Source organism: Equus przewalskii, chromosome 11 (genome assembly GCF_037783145.1).
Source record: "Equus przewalskii isolate Varuska chromosome 11, EquPr2, whole genome shotgun sequence".
NCBI lineage: Eukaryota > Metazoa > Chordata > Mammalia > Perissodactyla > Equidae > Equus > Equus przewalskii.
In genome coordinates, this window is record NC_091841.1 from 832,295 (window position 1) to 853,973 (window position 21,679).

The window sequence follows — 21,679 nt, forward strand, 5'->3', positions numbered from 1 at the left end:
CTGAGTTCAAAACCCAGCCCTACTACCTACCAGCTCTGTGGGCCTGAGAAGACGATTTACCCTCTCTGAGCCTACCTTTTCATTTGTTAAAGGAGATAATAGGCCTTGCCTCATAAAGCTTGTTGTAAGAATTACATGAATTAAAGCTTATAAGGTGCTTAGTTATGCCTGGTTCATAATTGGCACTCAACAAAAGCTGGCTGTTGTTATTGTATTATTAATATTTATCTTCTGAAAACATCAGGGCCCAGGATCCTTGGAAACCAACGTGTTCAACTTCTTCCTTGGCCAGAAGGGATCCTGAGGCCCTGGGAGGGAAGGCCATGTACCAGTGGGTGGAGCGCCTTGACTGACCCAGCCTGTGGCAGTTGAATGGGTGACATTTGGGCATACAGTGGCCGTGTCGACCCCATGTATAGACCAAGCAGGTAGGGACCCACAGGAGTGATGTTGGAGGCCTGGAACACCTGATGCTGGAACCTGCCTCACCGTTGGCTGTGAACTGTGCCCAGCTGTGCCAGCACCTCCCCCACCCCTGGGAGGTTTAGCGGGGAAGGCAAAGTGGGGAGTGAAAGACCCCAGTGATGAAGAGTTGGAGAACCTGGGTTTGTCCATAACTAGGCTTTATGCCAGCCCCATCGCGATGGGAGTCACTGGCATTTCTGACTGCCTTTATTCATCTCAAAGTATTTTTATATACCCTATCATTTCATTTAATCTCCACTCCACCCTGTGAGCTAGTTATTATTATTAGTCCATTTGAAAAATGAGACAGAGGTTAAATGACTTGTACTTTATCCTTTAAAAAATTTTTTTATTATGGAAATTTTCAAACATGCGTAAAAGAAAAAGAAAATAAGATCACAAACCTCCATTTATCTATTCACAGCTTCAGCAATTGTGAACATATGGCCTTTCTTGTTTTATCTGTATTCCCCCACCACGGTCTTTATCCTCCTCCGCTATAAAGCGTATTCCAGACATTATATCATTTCATCCATAAACATATCTCTAAATGATAGGACTCCTTTTTAAAGATAGCCACAGGACTAGAATTCTTTTAGATCATCAAGTAGCTGTTGCTCTTTTATGGTTCTTACATAATATCTTAATTGTTTTCTTAGCACAGTAGTAATTATTTTTTCACTCAACATAGTATCATAAACATTTTACCCTGTCATTAAATATTCTTCTAAAATGTAACATGTAAACATGCATGGTATTAATGAATCAATTAATTTATTGAGCCAATCATGTTTTTCGATACTTACATTATTTCCAAGTTTTTACTATTAAAAAGTGCTTCCAATAGACACCTGTGGTAGACTCTAGGTGTCTCCGAATATCCCCCTCCCCCTTAGTCTTTAGAATAGAGCCCCGATTTTACTTGGTGTGACAAAAGATAAGCTAAAAAATATCATTTCCCAGCTTCTCTTGCAATTAACTGGGGCCAAGTGGACATGTGTCAGCCAGTGAGATCTAAGTAGAAATGTAGATGGGAACTCTGGGAAGGCTGCTTGGAGGAAGCCGCCTCAGCTGGGAAGTGCTCTGTTCTCCCTCCTTCTCTTCCTTTCTGCTGCCTGCAACTCAGGCAGAGAGGCTGGTGGTCCAGCACCATCTTGAACTATTAGAGTGGAAGCCGCACTCTGAGGTGGTAGAGCGGGATAGAAGCCTGGACCTCTGAGGACCCCAGAGTCAGAGGCTTCTCTACCTCTAGACCTCCTTTATGTGACAGAGTAATAAATGTCTCCTTTATTTAGGCTACGGTAAGAGTTTATCGTTTAGTGGGACAGGAGAGCAGAGTGATGAGAAGGCCTTGAGGCCCTCACCCAGAACAGCAGTGACATGCTGTGGCCAGAGCAGACTCACGGAGCAAAGAGGGGCAGGTCTGAGGCTGGAGAGGAGTCTCGCAGGCCACGGTGAAGACTTCTGTTCTAGGCGTGATGTGTGCCTGCTGACGGCACGAACCGCGTGGAGATGTTACAGGCGGGTTACATGGCATTGCTCACCACAGCGCTTGCCACCCTGCGAGCATTTAATACGCGGTAGTTATCATTACTGTTGTTGTTATACACAGGTTGGATAGTTGAAAAAGAATGGGACCAGGAGCGGGAAAAATAGGGCTCCACTATTGGTTTTGGAAGTTACCAATCTTAAGACGCTAGCCAAGTATCTTTGCTTCTTGTGATCTCGGTTTTGTCATATGTAAAATGGAGATGTAGAAAACGCAAGGCCAGGTAAATGACGGCCAAATTTATGATAGCCTCAGAAACCCCGATCAAATGGAGTATTTAATGAGAAGTCAGACATGCCCAAAAGACAAAAGAGGAGTGACTGGGGGCAGAAGAAGGCACGGGGTCCCGAATACTATCGCTGCCTGCAGGCCTTCTCTTCCTCCCCACGGCGGCCCTCAGGGAGCTTCTCAAAGCGCTGTTTAAAACCTCTGGCACCATTAGTCATTAGGGAAATGCAAGTAAAAACCACAGTAAGGCAGAACACAGAGCATTGTTAGGGCAGTTAAACTGTTCTGCATGAAACTACAATGATGGGTACATGTCGTTGCACATTTGTCAAAACCCATAAAATATACAACATGAAGAGTGAACCCTAATGGAGACTATGGGCCCAGGATGCTAAGGATGAGTCAGTGTCCGTTCGTCGAATGTAAGAAATGTACCACTGTGGGGGGGATGTTGACAGTGGGCAAGGTTGTACCTCTATGGGCACGGGGGTAAATGGGAACTCTCTGGACTTTCCCCTGAATTTTGCTATGAACCTAAAACCACTCTAAACAATGAAGTTTATTAGTTTAAAAGACATTAAAAAAAAAAACCACAATGAGATACTACTTCACACCCACTAGGTGGCTACAATTTAAAAAAACAAAACAAAGCAAATGATGGAAAATAACAAGAGTGGGCAAGGATATGGAAAAATAGTTTGGAACCCTCGTACTTTGCTGGTGGAAGTGTAAAATGGTTCAGCCACTTTGGCAAATAGATCCACCATTCTTCAAAAAGTTAAACATAGAATTACCATATGACCCAGAAATTCTACTCCTAGGCATATACATACAAGAACTGAAAACAAATATTCAAACAGAAACTTGTACGGCAATGTTCATAGCATCACAATTCACAACAGCCCAAAGGCAGAACAACCTGAATGTCCATCAACAGATGAACAGGTAAATAAAATGTGGTGTACATATACAATGGAATATTACTCAGCAATAGAAAGAAATGAAGGAGTGATACATGCTACAGCGTGGATGAACATCAAAAACGGTGTGCTCAGTGAAAGAAACCTGACACAAAAGGTCACATACTGTGTGATCCATTTCTATGGAACAGCCAGAATAGGCAAATCCAGAGATGGAAAGCAGATGGGTGGTTACCAGGAGGTAGGGGAGGGGGCAATGGGGAGTGACTGCTAAGTGGGGACGGGGTTTCCTTTGGAGTGATGAGAACGTTTTGGAACTAGACAGAGGAGATGGTTGCACAGCACTGTGAATGTACTAAACGCCTCTGAATCATACACTTACAATGGTTAATTTTATGGTATGTGAATTTTACCTCAATTTTAAAAAAAATCACACTGGGAGATCTCTAAATTCTTTCCAGTTCCAATGCTCTGCCATCCTGTCCCATTGCCACTTATTAGCTGCAGGAGGGTTGTAATGTTGAAGTGGCTTGGTGCACACCGGTACCCATGAAGAGTACCCCAGTTTATTTTGGCCACTAGCCCTTATTACCATTATCCCCCAAGCCCTGAGTAGGGCCCTGAGGGAAGAGGGATCCAGTAAAAGTCAGTTCTAAAAGGGCAGAGTACAGGAAGGGCCAGAGCACGAGACAGATTAGGTATGAGTATGGCCCGTAAGCAGGGGAGGGGCCGATGGGAACCATAACCGGAGGCCCCTGAAATTTACCAGCCTCCATCTCTGGGCACGACAGGGCCAATTATACAGTTGGAAAGCTAAGTAGTGCATTATTCCTAGTCCAGGCCAAAAGGCTGGGCTCGCCATTGCCTACAAAGATTAGGAGAAAAGACCCTCCTGGGCTCCAAGAGGGGTCTGTGGATTAACTGGTAGAGAACTCTAGACTGTGCTGTCCAGCATATCCAACAACTAGCCACACACAGCTGTTGAGCGCTTGAAATGTGTCTAGTCTGAGTTGAGATGTGCTAAAGTATAACATACACCACAGGCTTTGAAGATTTAGTATGAATGTAAAATACCTCATAATCATTTTATATTAATTACATGTTAATATTTTAGGTATATTGGGTCAAATAAATATATTATTAAAATTAAATTCACCTGTTTCTTTTTACTTTTTTGTGTGGCTGCTAGAAATTGTAAAATTACACACGTGGCTTGCATTATACTTCCCTTGGACAGCTCTGCTCTGGAGCGTTGCATTAGTCCTCTGGGGCAGAGGTGGCGCTGTCCAGGGTCTCTCGGCAGAGGCTACCCAGCCCAAGGCACCGTCTGGGAATTAAGCTTCCCAAATGGTTGCCAGGAAATGTGGGTGCGTCTTGTCCCAAGACAGCACAACAGACAGAATCTGTTAAGCAAGGCAAATGTTGCTTGCAGCCTGGAGACGGGTGCATCCAAAGCTTAGTCTTTGTAAGCACTCCGTTTTCTCCCAAGGGTTGTGTGGCTGTCGGCGTAGTCAGTGGGGGAGGAAGAACCCCCAGGCCTTCCCCAACATCCCAACATGTCTCCCAGAGTCCCAGAGGGGAGATGGGATAATTTTCAAAATCACTTGAACTTGGCCAGGAAAATTGTGAAATGTTTATTCTGTGGCAGAGTAAAAACTGCACATTTTCTGTAAAGATAGAAAATAAGAACAAAGACCCAAATAGCCAGTTCCTTGCATCGCCATTTTAGTCACAGTCTGCCTGTGCTTTTGGCTGTGTTGCAAAATGAAATAAATCCCTTTATAATCCCTCACACTGGCTCCAAAAAAGTATTTTAACAAACACGGAGCAGACCCTTTGGGCATTTCTTCCTATAAATGCTCATCTCCACTCAAACCTCTTTTTTTTATTACATCCTTTTACAAAATGGTGGACTGAAATGATTCTGGTGCAGGTTATGTCAGATGGGAATGAGGATGAGGGCACTGTGGGCAGTGGTCCAAACAGAAATCCCCCTCACATGCTCAGCAGCCTCCCCAGACGCTCTGGAATCCTCCTGGATCACTCACCCTCACTGGTTTCTTCTTCCACCCAACACATGGAATTTCCCATTTTCTGCCTGGCAACCTTCTCTTGTGTTGTCACTTAACACTTCATAGCATGTAGGGTCTTTGAGCAGAGTGACACTTCCCCTTAACCCCCACTCCTATACCTAGCTCCCTATGACTTCACATAACATTCGATAAATGTTTGTTGAATGACTGGGTGAAGTTGAATCCGATGCTTGCCAACTCTGATAAAATAGAGGAAATCAATGTCAGCTTTTCCAGCTAGAGAGAGAAACAGGGCGGCTATGTAAAATGATCTGAAGGAGAAGCTGCATCCAGCACTTTGTTTCAGGTCTCTGAGGAGGCTACTGTAACAATGGACTATAAATACAGGGTGACTTCTCCCTCTGTAAGGAAGCAATTCTAACAGTGGTCTGGAACAGCCAAGAAACTCCAGCTGCATCTCCTCAAGTATATACACAGGTGTGCTGTGTGGAATGAAATCCACTTAACTTGATTTTATGGACGGTGATTCATGCAAACCCAGTTCCAAACTGCTCAGCACGGCTCAGTTAAATAAATCACAGCAAGAGTAAGCCAGCCAGCAGTAAAGGCAAAAGACAGAAAGTAAACCTGAGGTTGAGGATGGAAATTTCAGGAGTGCCTGGTGTGCCAGGCCCATCTTTCTTCTGGGGGCTCTGAAGGGACCTTAGCAATCTTCAAGGTCAAGGCCCTGATTTGACTGATGGGGAGACAGAGGCCCAGGGAAGATTGAGTCCATGTCCGAGTTTATTTAGAGAGTAACTGGCAGAGTCAGGGCTCCTGGGCCCTACTCAGAGCGTTTTTTCATCTCAGGCTTCTGGATGTCTGGTTTACGGCCACAGCACCAGGCACACCCAAGAGACTCCATAAATATGTGCTGAATTAACAAACGACTGAATCTGCTGGGCTGGGGATAACCAGAGTCAGCCTGATGGTCAGAGAAGGGGAGAAAGATCTAAGATGTTGTTGTTAGCGCTGTGGAGTGGATTCTGATTCCTAGTGACCCTGTGTGCAGCAGAGCAGAACTCCGCGTGGTGCTCTGCGCCCTCCTCTCAGCTTCTGGCGCTCTATCACACAAGGCTCCACTGCTCTTCACAGGGTTTTCATGGCCAGTTTTTTTGAAAGTGGGTGGCCAGGTCCTTCCTCCTAGTGTGTCTTAGTCTGGAAGCTCCGCTGAAACCTGTCCTCCATGGGTGACCCTGCTGGTATCTGAAATCCCAGTGGCACAGCTTTCAGCAACACAGCAACATGCAGCCAACACAGTGTGACAACCGACAGATCGGTGGTGTGGCTCCCTGACTGGGAAATGAACCCCTGGACACGGCGGTGAGAGAACCGAATCTTAATCTAGACCCCCGGGGCTGGCTGGTCTGAGAAGGTGGCTCTCTAGAATAAGTACCTATGTGTTTAGAGATGGACAAGAGCCCCTCTAAGCAGCGCTCCCTAGACCCTCAAGCTCCAGCTCTGGCCTGGGGAGACACAACCAGCCCCATCCTTTGGGCTTCCTCTCTGTTGCGTGTGACAGGTCTGCCTCAGGGCTCCGATCTCTCTGGCACTCCCTGAGGGCCTTCAGGGATAACGAAGGCACCACTGCCCAAGGGGGGAGATGCCTCAGTGGGGATGTTTGCCTCATTAACCCCTTAGCACCCCCTGGCACTGAGCACACAAGAGGACTATAGTGACATCCTGGGGGTTCTGCATCCTTGTAATAAATTATCCATGACCTTTTTTTCTAAGCTAGCTTGAATCGTTTTTTTGTTCCTTGCAAACAAAAGATTCTTACACAAAATAAAAGATCTTAGTAACTGGCACAATGAATAGATAAATTTAAGGTATGGTAGTTTTAAAACATGGCTGCAAATTCTTTGTATGGGACAACTGTCCCTTCAAAAAATGAGGTCTGTGTCCCCTCCGCTTGACTCTGGGCAGACTTGTGACTGTCATAACCAATAGAGTGTAAGAGATGGGAAGGTCCATACACGTTCCAAGGACAGCTCATCACAGCCAGGTGGCTTTCCTCACTTGGGGAGCACTGAGCTACCACATAGAAAGTCTCACTACCGTGGAGCCATCATCCTGTGGACAGGCTACATGCTGATGTCACCAGCCCCTGCTGAGCCCAACCCAGCCCACGTACCAGGGATGTGAAACAAGAAGACTCCAGATGACTCCAGCTCCTACCATTCAAGTCTTCCCAGATCCCAGACATCCAGAAGCAATGACAAGCCACCCCACCATGGCTTCTCTAAATTCCTGACCTGCAGAATACATGAACAGAGAAAGAAGGGTGGGGGTTTATGTCACTGAGTTTGGGACAGTTTGTTACATGACAATAAATCACTGAAACAGAAGTGTAGAAAGGAATCAGAGGGAAGGCCAAGAGGATGGAGCATTGTTTAGCTGGTGTACACAAAGGGGACCATGGAATGCCAGCACCAATCTGAAGAAAGGGGAGGCTGGGGGCCCTGGGGCAGGGACAGGTGTTGGCAGAGGTTTGTTGCAGAGAATCATTGTCTCCTTTGGCCAACGCCTGGGTCGCCTCTGGAGGAGGCCCTCTCTGTGAGATGAGGAGGCTGACCTAGGGAAGAACCACCCTGCCCTTTGAATGTGCAAAGATCACAGCTTGCTTTCTCAGCCACGCGTCAGGGGCAGAAGGAGCACGAGCATCAGATGGGAGCGGAAGCATTGTGGTCTTTCAAATGCTCCCATCGCTGAAACCTGGACTCTTGGGGTGGCAAAGGACAGAAATCCAACTCAGCTAGTGTAACCAGCACATGAACAATGTGACATGTAGCTTGTGATCAAAATGCAACTTGAGCGGCCGGCTCCGTGGCCAAGTGGTTAAGTTCCCTTGCTCTGCTTTGTTGGCCCAGCGTTTCACCCATTTGGATCCGGGGCAGGACATGGCACCGCTCATCAGGCCATGTTGAGGCAGCGTCCCACATAGCACAACTAGAAGGACCCACAACTAAAATATACAACTATGTACTGGGGGGATTTGGGGAGAAAAAGAGCAGGGGAAAAACCAAAACCAAAATAAACAAAAAAGATTGGCAACAGTTGTTCACTCAGGTGCCAATCTTTAAAAAATAAAATGCAACTTGACTTCTCTCAGTCCCCTTAAGCTTTATTCAGTAGAGGGTGATGGCACCGCACTCTCCCTGGGTGGCCCAGTAGTGCACTGCAGCTGTTAGAGTGAAACAGTGCTACCCTGACCCTCTACCTCATATACTCCTGGAGCATCGTTCTCACATGCTTCAGTAAATAGAGACCTTCTTAGGCAGCAGCTTGACATTTTTCTGTGCTGAGGCCAAGCTGTAGCTGAGTGTATCCAGCATTTCATGACCTACTGGCTAGTATTCCACCCATTTGACGTAGCCATCATAGTACGTATTATCTCTCACCACAATCGTGCTGCAGAGCAACCACAAAACTTCAGTGGCACATGGCACTCAACATTCTGTTCATGAGTCTACGGCGCTTCACCTGGGCTTTGCGGGATTGTTCAAGCATCTACACTCAACTGCCGGTTGGCTTAGGAGGCCTGGCTGACCCAGGCTGGGGTGGGCGCTCCCATATCTAGGGCCTTGACTGGCTTTGCTCCCCAGGTCTCATCCCCCTTCAAATGAGCCCAGGCTTGTTCCTGTGTTGAAGGGCAGAGGAGCAAGAGGCAGAGTGAAAGCAAGCGAGGCCCAGGCTTGCGCCAGCATGTCATCACCTCCACCACATTCTACTGGCCAAAAAAGTCACGAGATCAACTCCTGCCCAAGGGCCAGGGAACAACCTTCACTCCTCAATGGAAGGAGCTGGAAAAGGCAAATTGCAAAAGGCAGGGATACAGAGAGAGGTGAGGAATTAGAGCCGTTTCTGAAACGAGTCTATCTATAGCGTTTGCTACTCAGCAGCAAAAACATTTTATGCATAAAATTCAGCAACGTGGCTAGGAAAGGACTGTAGCACACCAGCGCACCAAAGTACACTGGTTGAGAACTATTGGTATAATGGTTGAGAATTGGGACTATAGGGTCAGACTGCTGGATTCTAACTCCTACTCTACCACTTACTGTATGACCTTGGGCAAGGTACTTAACATTTCTAAGCCTCAGTTTCCTCATCTCAAAAATGGGCACAATAATAGCATCCATATCTTAAAGTTATGAAGATTAAATGGTAACACCTATTATAAAGTGTCTAACACAGTGCTTGTCATTTAATAAGCGCTCAATAAATAATAATAATCATTATTGTTATTAGTCTCATAATAAGGAGCCAAAGCAGGAGAGGGCCACCTGGATACAGCCTGACACCAGTGTCACTCTCATTTCATTTAGCTCACCCTCAGGAAGCCCACTAAGTTTTGGTAAAGGTGGAGGCCAGACTAAGAAAAGGAAAAAAGAAATAGGAAGAATCCATGCTCATATCTCATACTAATTAATTCACTCGTTATATGTCCCCATGTGCTCTCCAATTTGCCTGCAAAGTACCATAGTTGTGAAGTGTATTTGGAGGGAAGCAAACACTGCCTGAGTGGAAAGGGGCATGAGCTCCTTTTGACACGCCCACATCACCCAGCACAGCCGCAGGTCCACCACGGGGGTCAACAATTCCTTGTTGATCGAATCAGAGCTGAAGGAGGGAGAAGTTTTGGCAGCCTCCTCTCCCATTAAAGTATCATTTTCCACATTTTGACCGTTTGGTTCTTCCACTTCTGTCTTACTCTAAATCCATTCATGAATAAACATACGAAAAAGTGCTCAATCCCAATAATAGGCAAGGACAAGCAAATCAAAACTACACTGAGATGCCACTACACATCTGCCAAAATAAGAAGAGTGACAACTCCAAGCGTTGATGAGGAAGCGGTGCAGGGGCAACTTACACACGCCACTTTGAAAACGGTTTAGCTGAAGCTATAAAAATCAAATATGCACACCAACTATGTGTATGATCCAACAGTTCACTTGTAGTTGACACTCAACAGAAACGGGTGTGCATATGCACTAAAAGACACACACAGGAATGGTCACGGCAGCATTTTTCAGAATAGCCACAGACTGGAAATAACCTAAATGTCCATTTAGAGTAAAATTGACAACTTGTGATATATTTATACCGTGGAATACTCCAGAGTGATGAAAATGAAGGAGGTACAGCTACAAGCAACAAAACAAAGCAGAAAAAAAGCAGCCAGATATAAAAATATACACACATGGCCCCACTCATATACACACACATATATAGTTCCATTTATATAAAGTTTACACACATAAAACTGAACTACAGTTTTACAAGTCAGGATAGTTCCCTGTGGGGAAGACGGAGGGAGCAGTGAGTGCAAAGGCATATGAAGGAGGCTCCTGGGTGCTGACAATGATCTACTCTGGACCTGGACGGTAGTCTCATGGTACCGGCTTTATGGTAGCTCATCGAGCTGTATACTTAATAACTTGTGTACTTTTCATGCATATGTGATATCCGTTGCAATAAAATGTTTTAATAAAATAAATTTAAAATAGCTCATAAAACAAGACATGGCTTTACAGCACTTTCTAGGAGTTACTGCCTAACACACTGAGGTTGACTGTCTTCTGTGATTCCTCAGGGGACAAGAGGCTGTCCCTCTGAGAGTGGCCAGAATCCCCAGGAGCCTTGGGATGAGGCATAAACAATAGGCATGGCCCAGCTCCTGATGGCAGAGCCTCATCTGGGAGCAACCTCAGACTAGCAGAAACCCCAGCTGGAGAATTTCTGTGAGGAGCCCAACAAGGTGGGAGACCCACCCCATGGGCCTGCTGGCTCCTGGGAGCCCCTCCCTCTGCCCGCCTTGGAGATAGGCAAGCACTGAAGCTAACACAGCCCCTCCCAGCCCCCACTGAAGGAGCTGTTTGTTTCCAAAGGCCTGGTGAACAACGAACCCGTAAGCTAGGGAGAGGAAATTACACAATGGATGCTGAAATGTGGGCTTGTTGAAAAGTTGTCACTCGAGTAATGAATGTCCTATTTCCTGTTTTTTCGCTGAAAGTTAAATGCTGGGCATAATTAGCTAGTAAAAAAGCAAGCTTGGCAGCAGAACAAAAATAGCACATTTTGGGAGGCTGGGCCAATTAAAATTGTTTATGCAGCCATTTAGCAATATTTTTCTCCAAACTATTACGACCAGGAAATATGCAGCCTGAGACGGTAAGGCAAGTTCTTCAGAAGAAGAATGGCCCCCATACTGTCCTTTAAACAGACTGCTGTTCTCGTGGGATTTTATAATAAGAATGAGCACTTCCATCCTCCTCAACTCCCTGGGCCCCCTCGGGATCTTTTTTTTCGTAAGATGGGCACCTGAGCTAACAACTGTTGCCAATCTTCCTTTTTTTTTTCCTTCTCTTCTCCCCAAAGCCCCCCATATATACATAGTTGTATATCCTAGTTGTGAGTGCCTCTGGTTGTGCTACGTGGGACGTCGCCTCAACATGGCCTGATGAGCGGTGCCATGTCCGTGCCCAGGTTCCAAACCACAGAAACTATGGGCCGCCAAAGTGGAGTGCGCGAACTCAACCACTCGGCCACGGGGCCGGCCCCTCCTTGGCATCTTGAGAACAGCATCACTCACCCTCTGTGGCAGGCAGCTGCTGACGAGGCCCTGTAACCTGCTATTGTTAAGATTAGCCAAGCTCCTTTATGTGTTAGAGGCCAGCGGCCACGGAGTTAGCTGTCTAATGCAGTAATTTAAATCATCTGGCTGATGCTATAATCAGACCTAACGTATGAAACATTTTTGCCAATAACTGGACAGGCTGGCTGGTGTCAGGATTAGTTGCTAGAACTCAGAAAAATTGCCCTTGGCAAAGTTTGTCAGGACTCCCACTCATCCTCTCTGCCCTCCTGACTCTGTCCCCGCCCCTGACGGTCCCCCACCTCAAGTACGCAGGCTGCATCTTTCTTTCCCTCTCCAGCCTCCCTGTCAAGACAGGCTTTCAGATCCTTCCTTTACAGCAAGGTGTAATGGACTGATAACAGCTTTCAGTGTTGGGGGTCAGCATCCCTAAAATTTCACTCAAAGGAAATAGTCTATTGTACCTCACTTACCAGGTTAGCCCACTTGGCTGAACCCCTCTGTCGGCCGACAGGAGAGTCAAGAACTTTGGGGATCTGCCCTCGGCTGTCAGCATTGCCCCCAGCAGCCCCAGCACGGTCTCTCTGAGCCTGGCCACCTGCTCCCCCTGAGTTCAGGGCGGCAGTTCACAGGCAGCTTCCCAGCCCCGAGGCCCCGAGGCCCAGGAGGCTGGCGCTGTAAAGCCTGCTGTCCTTGCTGGATCGGACGTGGGTGTTCACACAGCAGAAGAGCCCTCTCTCTCCTTCCTGTTCACACTCTTTCCTTTCATTCGTTCATTAGTTCATATGTAGGTAGTACTTCTAAAGTACATATGAATCAGGGGCTGCCCCGTGGCTGAGTGGTTGAGATCGCGCGCTCCGCTGCGGCGGCCCGGGGTTTCACTGGTTCAGATCCTGGGCGTGGACCTGGCACCGCCGAGGCGGTGTCCCACATGCCACAACTAGAAGGACACACAACTAAAGCTTCGGGGAGAAGGAGGAAAAGTAAAATCTTTTAAAAAATAAAATATATATGAATCAAAAGTAATCATTGAGCTCGATATTAAGAGCTCTCCTTGGCTTGACCCCAGCCTCCCTGTGTCACCTTTTCTCTGACTTGTCGTTTTCCTGAGCTTGCTGGGACCTTCTTTCCTCAGAAGCATGTGCTGTACTTTCCCACTTTTGTGCTTTGTGCAGACTCTGCCCTCTGCCTGGGCTCCTTCTTCTGCCTGTGTCCAAACCCCGCCATCATATAAGGCCAACCTGAGCCCCTCTTACCCGTGAAGCCATCTCTGACCAGCAGGGCCTCCCACCCATCTGAACTCCTCCAGCATTTACCCCCTCGACCTGCACATGGCCTGCTGTCTAGACTTGCCTTTGCCACGTCCTGTATTGCTCCTGAACATTTTCTCTTTGGGGAGAAAGTACAGCATCGGGTTGGCCTCCCTCCCACCGTCCTGTGGGTATTAGGGTTCGGAGGGGACCTCTACCCAGCTGTTTCCAGGTCAGAACTAAATGAAGTTCCTGACAATGGACCCACTCCTGGGTCCCCACAGGAATTTCCTGTCAACACCCCGCCCTCTGCCTTCCATTTCCTCTCCTCCCAGCCTCACCTCTGAATCATGAATTCCCCTGCTGGCCCTTCCGTTCTTTCTCCCCTCCATTTACAAGGCTTCAGATAAGACCAGTTTATGAGATCGGCTCTGCAGACCCACAGTAGCTCAGCAGACCATTCTTCTTCTACAGGCAGATGTGGTACAGTGGCTGTGACCCTTTGCAATTAGCCAACCAGTGACCTTGAAAGGTCATCAGCTCCCTGTCATTCATTCAATCAGTAAATATTTTCTGAGTGCACACTGTGTGCCAAGCCCTGTGCTGGGCCCCAAGGAGCCCTCCTTCAAGGAGCCCTCCTTCAAGGAGCTGGCAGTGCAGAAGCCGATGCAGGTGCGTCAACAAGCGGTCACGTACACATCCTGTATGAGGGAGCCGGGAGAGGCTCCAGGGGCCCTGCAGCTGGAGCGCTGTTCTGCTGAACACCTGCTGGGACCAGGGTCCACAATGCTCTTCTGTAGCTCTTTCCAGAGGTGCAAGCTCTTCCCCTATGGTTTACCCAAGTCTTCAAAAGTCTCAACTTGTTCCCATTACCTGCTAAACTGAGCAACAGTCTTAAAAAAGAGCTGTCACAACATTTGGCAGGTTCTTCGTGCATTTCAAGACAATAATTAGGGCATGCCGCCAGCATTCCACGGAGGCTTTAACTCTGCCGAGCATTTAAAACTACGCTACGAAAGCACTAATTCAAGCACTAGTGGTCCTAGCTGTCACTTACTGAACATGTGTGCAGTGCCAGGCACTTCCCACAGGCCTGCGGAGAGACCTGAAGGCCAGCGGGGCTGAACCGCCGCACCCTGGGTCATTAGCACCTCCTTTGGGCCCACTTCCCCAGATGTCTGTGCACCTAGTGAACTTCCATAATTTCTGCCTGACCTGAACCCATCTCTCCTCTCCTAGAATCATCACTCGCCTTTGTGAGGGACACACCATCTGGGTGCCCACCTCCTTTGGTCAAAACCTAGTGACCCAAACTAGACCCGACTGACATTCTTGCTCCTGACCCCAAATCTGAGCAGCCTGGTGGTCTCGTCAGCCTCCCCGCCGAGTGCTGACGGGGCTTCCCATCAGGCCCCGCGCAGCTCACGTTCACCACAGCTGATTTCTGTCGCTTGCAACCAAAGAACTGTGATCAAAACTGCTGTGCATTACAACCTGGTAGTCTTATCGCTCTTTTGTTCCGGAGAGAGCAAGCCGGTGCTGTCTGGAACTTCACACTGCGCTCGACACTCTGTCGAAGGAGGAGCGGCCTGGGTGCCCGGCGGGTGTGGGCCCTGGGCCGTTCGAGAAAGGACCTGCCTGACAGACAGCAGACGTGCCAAATGAGCGCCTCAGGGCAGCGAGCGTTGGTGAACACTCTTGATTGTAGGTCCGCTGATGGTGCAGGCCGGGACGCCGGCGTGGCAGCCCCGCCTCGCCCGGTGCACTGCCACGCCGCCAAGCCAGGCCTGTTTCCTGTGTCAGCAGGCATGTGGGAGACTATTGAGGAAACACCTTATGAGGAACTGAGCTCAGTGTCACTGGGGAGACGGTGGCAATTAGCCTGATGGAGGCCACGGAGCAGCCCTGCCCCTGGTCAGGGCCAGAAGAAATTGGTAGGAAGGCTTTTAACCGACAGGCCAGCTCAGGCCCTAGTGCGGGGAGAGCCCTGAGCAACGCTGCTGCTCCCTCTCCTCTGACCGGGAAGGTCCCCACCCCTTCTAGTGGTCTTGTGATTGGCTCTCTACACATGCACTTGCTGTGGACGCCTGTCCATTCTACCCGCCCTGATTACAAAGGCGACAGTGACCCGCCCCATTTATTAAGTCAGGCAGGCGTGTGGGTAAGGGCTTACGCTTTGGAGACTGGCGTGTCTGGGAAAAACAGGTGAATAACAGACACTGTCTTTCCCTCTGGGTCTCTTGAGTGAGAGGAAGCTATGAGTGAGGGTGTGAGGGGCCTTATTTTGAAGCAACTCTCACAAAAATCTTATCACTTCTCTCCCCTCCCGTTCCAAATACATCTGATGTGAAGGGAACGGATATGGCCTGTAAGCTGGGAGAACCATTTCCTGCTCTACAAGAGTTTACTGTGTGACCTCAGAAAAATTCCTTTGCCTTTCTGAGCTTTGGTTTTCTCAACTATAAAATGAGGCAATTAGCAGATGATCCCTGAGTTAGTCCAGATCCTCTAAGTAGCAGATACAAAGAGGGGATTGAATGTGCAAGGATGTTATGAGGAGAAATGCCTGGGAGAGAAAACACGGAGGAAGCTGAGCAAGGCGGGGAGACCCTCAGACCACAGTGCAAGTCTGACTCTGAGTCAAGAAGAGAGAGAATGGAGGTTAAGTGGAAGCATCTCAGACTGCCCTAAATCTAAGGAAGGTTCAGCAAGCCCATCAGGGAGTCCTTGGGCCAAAGGCAGCTGTCAGGGGAGTCCAGGGTCTCCTAGGAATAGATCTGCCTTAGCGCCTTTGCCGTCCTCTGTCATCTGGGAGCTGCCCGTGCGTAAACGCAGCGACGGATGTCAGAGCAAGCAGCTGGGGCCTCCTGCACTTGAAAATCTGCAAGGGGCATTCTTTTGGCCACGATAATCTCTAAGCACCCTGTATGCCCTGATACCAGCGTTCTAAGAACCCTGGAGATAGGCCAGCAGACCAAGACCCAAGTCAGCCTGGGGGTCTGGCTGGGCGCTGCCCGGCGGGCTGACCTCCTGACGCGCCTGTGCATAGCAGCTGCACTGGGGCACGCCCTCATGGCCAAGTTGGCAGGATGTTTGTGTTCACCTGACACGCTGGGATCAAATGCTTCCTGCCTCTCCTATTTCTGGCCTTGCTTTGGTCTTCAGAGAGGGCAGTGGAGGGCTCCAGTTCCCTGCTGTCGCTGTTGTTTGAAGGAAAGCCAAACCAAAGACGCCCTCCACCGCTCACGCCTGACCCGCCTTTCCTGGAGCCTCCGTGCACAGCCACATGCCGGAAGCGGCGCGCCTTGGAGTTCGGGACATGTCTGGGCTCAGAATAACCCGGATCTGAGCTTCTGTCCCGCCACTTCCCGGCTGTGTAACCTGGGCAAAGGACCACCTTGGTGAGCCTCGGCATTCTCAGCTACAAAAGGGGGATGCTGGTACCTACCTCTCAGGGTCACTGTGAGGATTAAATAAGAGGAGGCACACAGCATGTGCTCAAGAAACGACTGTGATTAGTAGTGGCACGACTGGACACCTACAGTCAGCACCGCCGCTGTGGCCTTCAATTTCATCTTCTGGTGAGAGACCCCAGGGTCTCAGAAATTTCTCCCGTCCTCTCAAGAAGCATACAGACTAGGACAAGAACTCGTGGAAAGCTACACTGAGATCAGCAGCGAGGCTGTGCGGCTGGCTTGGGGAAGTCCGTCACTATCAGAGCTGTCTCGTTCCTTTCAAGACTTCTGCAGGACTTCCCTTTCCTGTCTGTACAGCGGGTCTCCTGGGTCCACGGACAATGTCTTAGACCCAACACCGTAATGCGTGGAGATGGTGCTCCTGGCACGATGGCAGTCCATCCCAAGCACTGACAGAGCTGCAGAGAGCAGAGCCGGTTGGGAGGGAGGGTGCACAAAACAGGAGGAAGAGGCGGGCTGCCAAGGCCAGGTGATAAAGGGCCCCGTGAATCATATTAAGGAATTAGACTTCATCTTGAGGGCCACCGGGGTGTCCCTGATGGGCTGCACGTTGGAGAGCAATGTAGTCAGATCCGTCTGCTGGCTCCAGAGCAACTTACCCAGGTACCCCTTCCCTGGGGAAGGCCCGTCCCCCGGAGAGGAAAGTACGAAGAGAAGCAAGCGGAACTGCACCACCCCTTAGAAGCACGGCCTGCTCAAACTTCCCGGACCTGCCGCCACCGCCACTCCACAGGACAAAGGCCCTGCGGCCAGCGGGGGAGGAGCCTCGCCGATTGTTCACAGTCCCCTTCCCAAGGGGCCAGGCGCTGACGTGTTTTCTCTCGATAGCACTGGCTCCTTCTGAGCAATAGGGCTTCCTGTCTGATCGGAGGGCAATTCCCGCACCTCCAAAGAAAATGCTTTAAACAAACCCAGTTTTAGCCCTCCGTGATAACAGAGGCCCCGAGTTTGAGGAAGAGTGGGCACTTAGGACCCCAGTAACCAGAATGGGGTTTCCGGGTCTGTTGGGTAAAAGATTCCAGTGGCCAAAGGAGACCTTCCCCCAGGCGATCTGGGCCCCCACCCCAGCCTGGGCCTGGAGCATCTGGCTTTCCTGCTCCCCAGCCCCTGGCATCTGGGGCCAGGGGCCTGCGAAGAACAAGGCCCAGGTCTGGTCTAGGGGGACAAGCCCAACTGCTCAGGGCAAACGTGGCACCCCTTGGTCTGTTTACGTTAGGGGTCTTGAGAAAATCTGAATGAAGACAAATTGTCACTCAACAGCCATCAGTAAAAACTGCATTTTTTCCCATCTTGGGAGAATTTAAAAGCTGAAAATTCCGCCCCTAAATGAGCATCCCTCCCAGAGACCATTCGTGTCTTAACTGTGTCCTTTCCAGCGTCTGCTGGCACATCCTCACTCCTTGCTGGCTATTTTAAGATGGAGAGAAGGATAAGAAGTGGGCAGTTGTACTAATTAGCACTTACATGGCGCTCACAATGTGCCAGCTGCTGCTCTAAGCACTTTACACACACTTAGTCAGGTAATTCTCCCAACTACCCTATGAAATAGCTACTATTATTATTCCCATTTTTGAATGAGATAGCTGGGGCACAGAGAAGTTGAGAAACTTTCCAAAGGTCACACAGCTGATACACGGCAGGGCCAGACTCTGAACCCAGGCAGTCCAGCCTGCAGGTTCTGTGCTTGTAACCACTATGCAAAGTACCTCTCAAAACTGTCATCATCTCCCCAAATCCCTGGCCTTCTCCTGTGTCTAACCCTGTCTCCATCCTTAGTTCTGCCCGGAGGTTCCCTGAGGGCAGGAATAGTAATCTTATTCATCCTTACCTCTGTGGCACTCAGCACCTAATTGATGCTCAAAAGATTTGTTGCATGAAGATTAGGATGTACTGAGCCGTGACCAGAGGGCCTTCGCCTCCAAGGCTTCCTGAGCCCGTTGCTACTCTCCTCTGCTGTCGTCACTCGTCATGTGCTCATGACTGTCCTCATGGGTGGACAGTCTGTCCTGGGGGCACTGTGAGGTCCTCTGGTCTTCCTTACAGGAAGCTCCTCCAAAGCAGGTGCCAGGCTGTGTCATTTTCTGGTGTTTTATCCACTTTCCTCCATACTAGGTGTGGTGGCCAAATAATGGCTCCCTCCAAACGTCCAGATTCTCATCCCCAGAACCCGGGGCTATGTTACGTCATACAGCGAGGGGGAATCAAGTTTACAGATGGAATTAAGGTTCTAATTAGCTGACCTGGAGATGGGGAGGGTATTCTGGGCGACCCAGGTGGGCCCAGCGCAATCACAAGCCCTTCTAGTGAGAGTCGGAGCCAAGTCTGAAGATGCTGCGCTGCCGGCTTTAAAGATGGAGGGAGGGGAGCGCCCGCCAGGGAATTCAGGCAGCCTCTAGGCTCCCTCCAGAGCCTCTGGAAGCAGTGCAGCCATTTCAGGCTTCTGACCTCCAGAAGGGAAAGATAACGCACTGGTGTTGTTTTCAGCTATTAACCTCGTGGTGCTTTGTTACAGCAGCCACGAGAAACAAACGCACCGGGACTGAGCACGCAGTGGTGGACACCACAGCCGTGGTGTCCGCCCTTCGGGGCTCGCTGGACGCGGCCCGGTCTGGGGCCCTGGGTCTGGCTGGCAGCCGCTCAGCACCTCGGGTCCCAGCAGCGTTTCTGGGGCCGTGGGAGCGCCGTCCTTTCCGGAGCCCAGAGCCTGCGGCTGGTGCTGGCCGCTCTCCTCGGCCTTCGCGGCTCGCCGACTGCGGCTGCCACTGATGGGGCATCTCCGTCAGGGACCACGCGCAGTGTTCTGCATGCGCCCCAAATCGCATCCTGACCGCAGCGCTCCGAGAGAGGTATTTTCATCCCCATTGCCCAGATGAACAAACTGAGCTCTGAGAGGAGAAGAGACCGTCCTAAGAGCGCACGGCGAGGAAGCTGCTGGCGTGGACCCAGGAGCCGGGCTCCGGGGCGCGGGCGCTGCGGCCACGTGCGCGGGGCGCCCGGCGGGAGGGGCGCGGGCAGCTCGGAGGGGGGGCTCTGGCCCCCTGGCCGGCCGGCCTCCCCAGCCTCCCCCACTGCGGGGGCTGCGTGTCCACGTGAGGGCCGCTGGGTCCGGCCTTCAGTGGCCTGTTGCTTTGGGGGCCGAGGGAGAGGGGAGGCGTTCTTAGCGACAACGACAGCAATAATAATGACAGCTGGTATTTGTTAGGTGCTTACAAACATTAAAGTAATCCCATTTAACCCTCACAATGATCATTTGGGGTAGATTCTCTAATCATCACCACTTTACAAATGGGGAAACTGAGGCTCAAAAGGAGGACTTCCCAAGGTCACACAAGCCAGTGAACATCAAGCCTGGTCTTCCCGTTTCCAAGGCAGGAGTGGGGGACACACAATTGAGATCATCAGCAAGGGTTCCTGTGGTCATTACCTAAAAAAGAAACGTGGGGAGGGGCGGCCTCTGCCTGCCCCCCCTTCCTCCCCCGTTCCTCCGAGCGCCCTGCTCCGACGGGGCTCCGGTGCCCCTGCTGGGGAAGCTGGCTGTGGGGCGCTGGCTCTCTGGGCAGCAAAGGGTGTGTGTCTGTGGGGCGAGCCGCACTATCGCACTCAAGCGAGTGGGGAGGAAGTGACTCAGTCATCAAAGGCCTGGTCTTCCTCGGGGAACCGTCCCTAATCACAATTAGCCCGCTACAATAATACCATTTCAGAGAGACTGTTAGCCGGGGCACGGTGTGGCCATGTAAACTGCTTCCTGTATCTGCCAACCCCAACAGCATTCGGCAATTAATCGACTCCAGCGAGGCCTCCCGCTCCGATAAGGCCGGCAGCGCCGCTGGCTGTCGTTCCCGCGAGGAGTCCTCCTGCCGCGGTCACTCTGTCCTCCCCGGCGGCCCGGGGGCCGGGAGGCGGAGCGCCGCGCACGTTCTGCTTGGTTTTGACATTTCCTGGAGATGGAAATTATTTTCGTTCTCCTGCTAAACAAAAGTCATGACTATCCAGGGCCCCCCAGGACCCTGGTGGAGACTTGATGACTTGGGGTTGAGCAGGACCCCCTGCAGCCTAGAACAGGGCCGTGCAGACAAGGAGGCGTTTCCTAAGGCAGTGCAGGGGAAGAAGTTAGAGGAACTTAATATGGTCTGACCTCTAGATCATACCAGGGCGCGGGGATTTTAAGAGCCTCAGATCGCTATAAAAAATGACTTTGCAGGGCATAGAGAAATGCCTTAGGAATGCCCTAGCCCCACATAAATTCTTTGTGCTTCTGAGGATGCACTCGGGAGGCAAAGTTTCACAGTTCCAGGGCCTCCTTGGATCTCTGAGTGCTGGTGGTTTGACAAATGACGGCACCGAGGCCCTGCTGCCCAGAGCGCCCCCCCTCCGTGCAGCGGGTGGGAGCGTGGTAGACGCCTGGGAGGCAGGCTGTGCGGCCCCTGTGGAGACAGTGGAGCTTCCTCCAAAAGCTGAAAATAGAACTACCCTGGATCCAGCAATTCCACTTCTGGGCATTTATCTGAAGGAAATGAAAACACAAACTGGAAAAGATATATGCACCCCTCCACCCCCTCAAACCCCTCCCACCGCCTCACCCTGTTCACTGCAGCCTTGTTCACAAGACCCAAGCAACCTAAGTGCCCATTGATGGATAAATGGATAAAGAAATGTACATGTATATATATATATATATATATATATATATGTATGTATATACACAATGGACTATTATTCAGTCATAAAAAAGGGAAATCTTGCCATTTGTGACAATGTGTATGGACCTCAAGGGCATTATGCTGAGGTGAGTCAGAGAAAGACAAACACTGGACGATATGACTTATATGTGCAATCTAAAACAAACAAACAAAATACAAAAAAAAAAACCCCAAACGCATAGATACAGACAACAGATTGATGGTTGTCAGAGGTAGGGCAGGGGGAGGTGGGTGAAATGGGTGAACGTGGTCAAAAGTTACAAGCTTCTAGTTATCAAATAAATAAGTCCTGGAGATGTAATGCACGGCTTGGCAATTCGAGGTTCTAACACTGGATCATATGTTTGAAAGTTGCTAAGAGAGTACATGTTAAAAGCACTCATCACAAGAAAAAACATTTTGTGTGGTGTGGTGATGG

The 21,679-nt window shown here is 49.9% G+C and overlaps 1 long non-coding RNA gene across 1 annotated transcript in view; it reads right to left on the reverse strand.

Moving 5' to 3' along the window:
* Positions 1-18,723, reverse strand: part of LOC139074302 (uncharacterized) — a 41,090-nt gene extending 22,367 nt beyond the window's left edge. The window contains exons 1-2 of the long non-coding RNA XR_011523804.1: positions 18,390-18,723; positions 7,369-7,489 (exon numbers count right to left, since the gene is read on the reverse strand). This is a non-coding gene — a long non-coding RNA (uncharacterized lncRNA). The remainder of the gene's footprint in view (positions 1-7,368; positions 7,490-18,389) is intronic.
* Between the last annotated feature and the right edge of the window lie 2,956 nt (positions 18,724-21,679).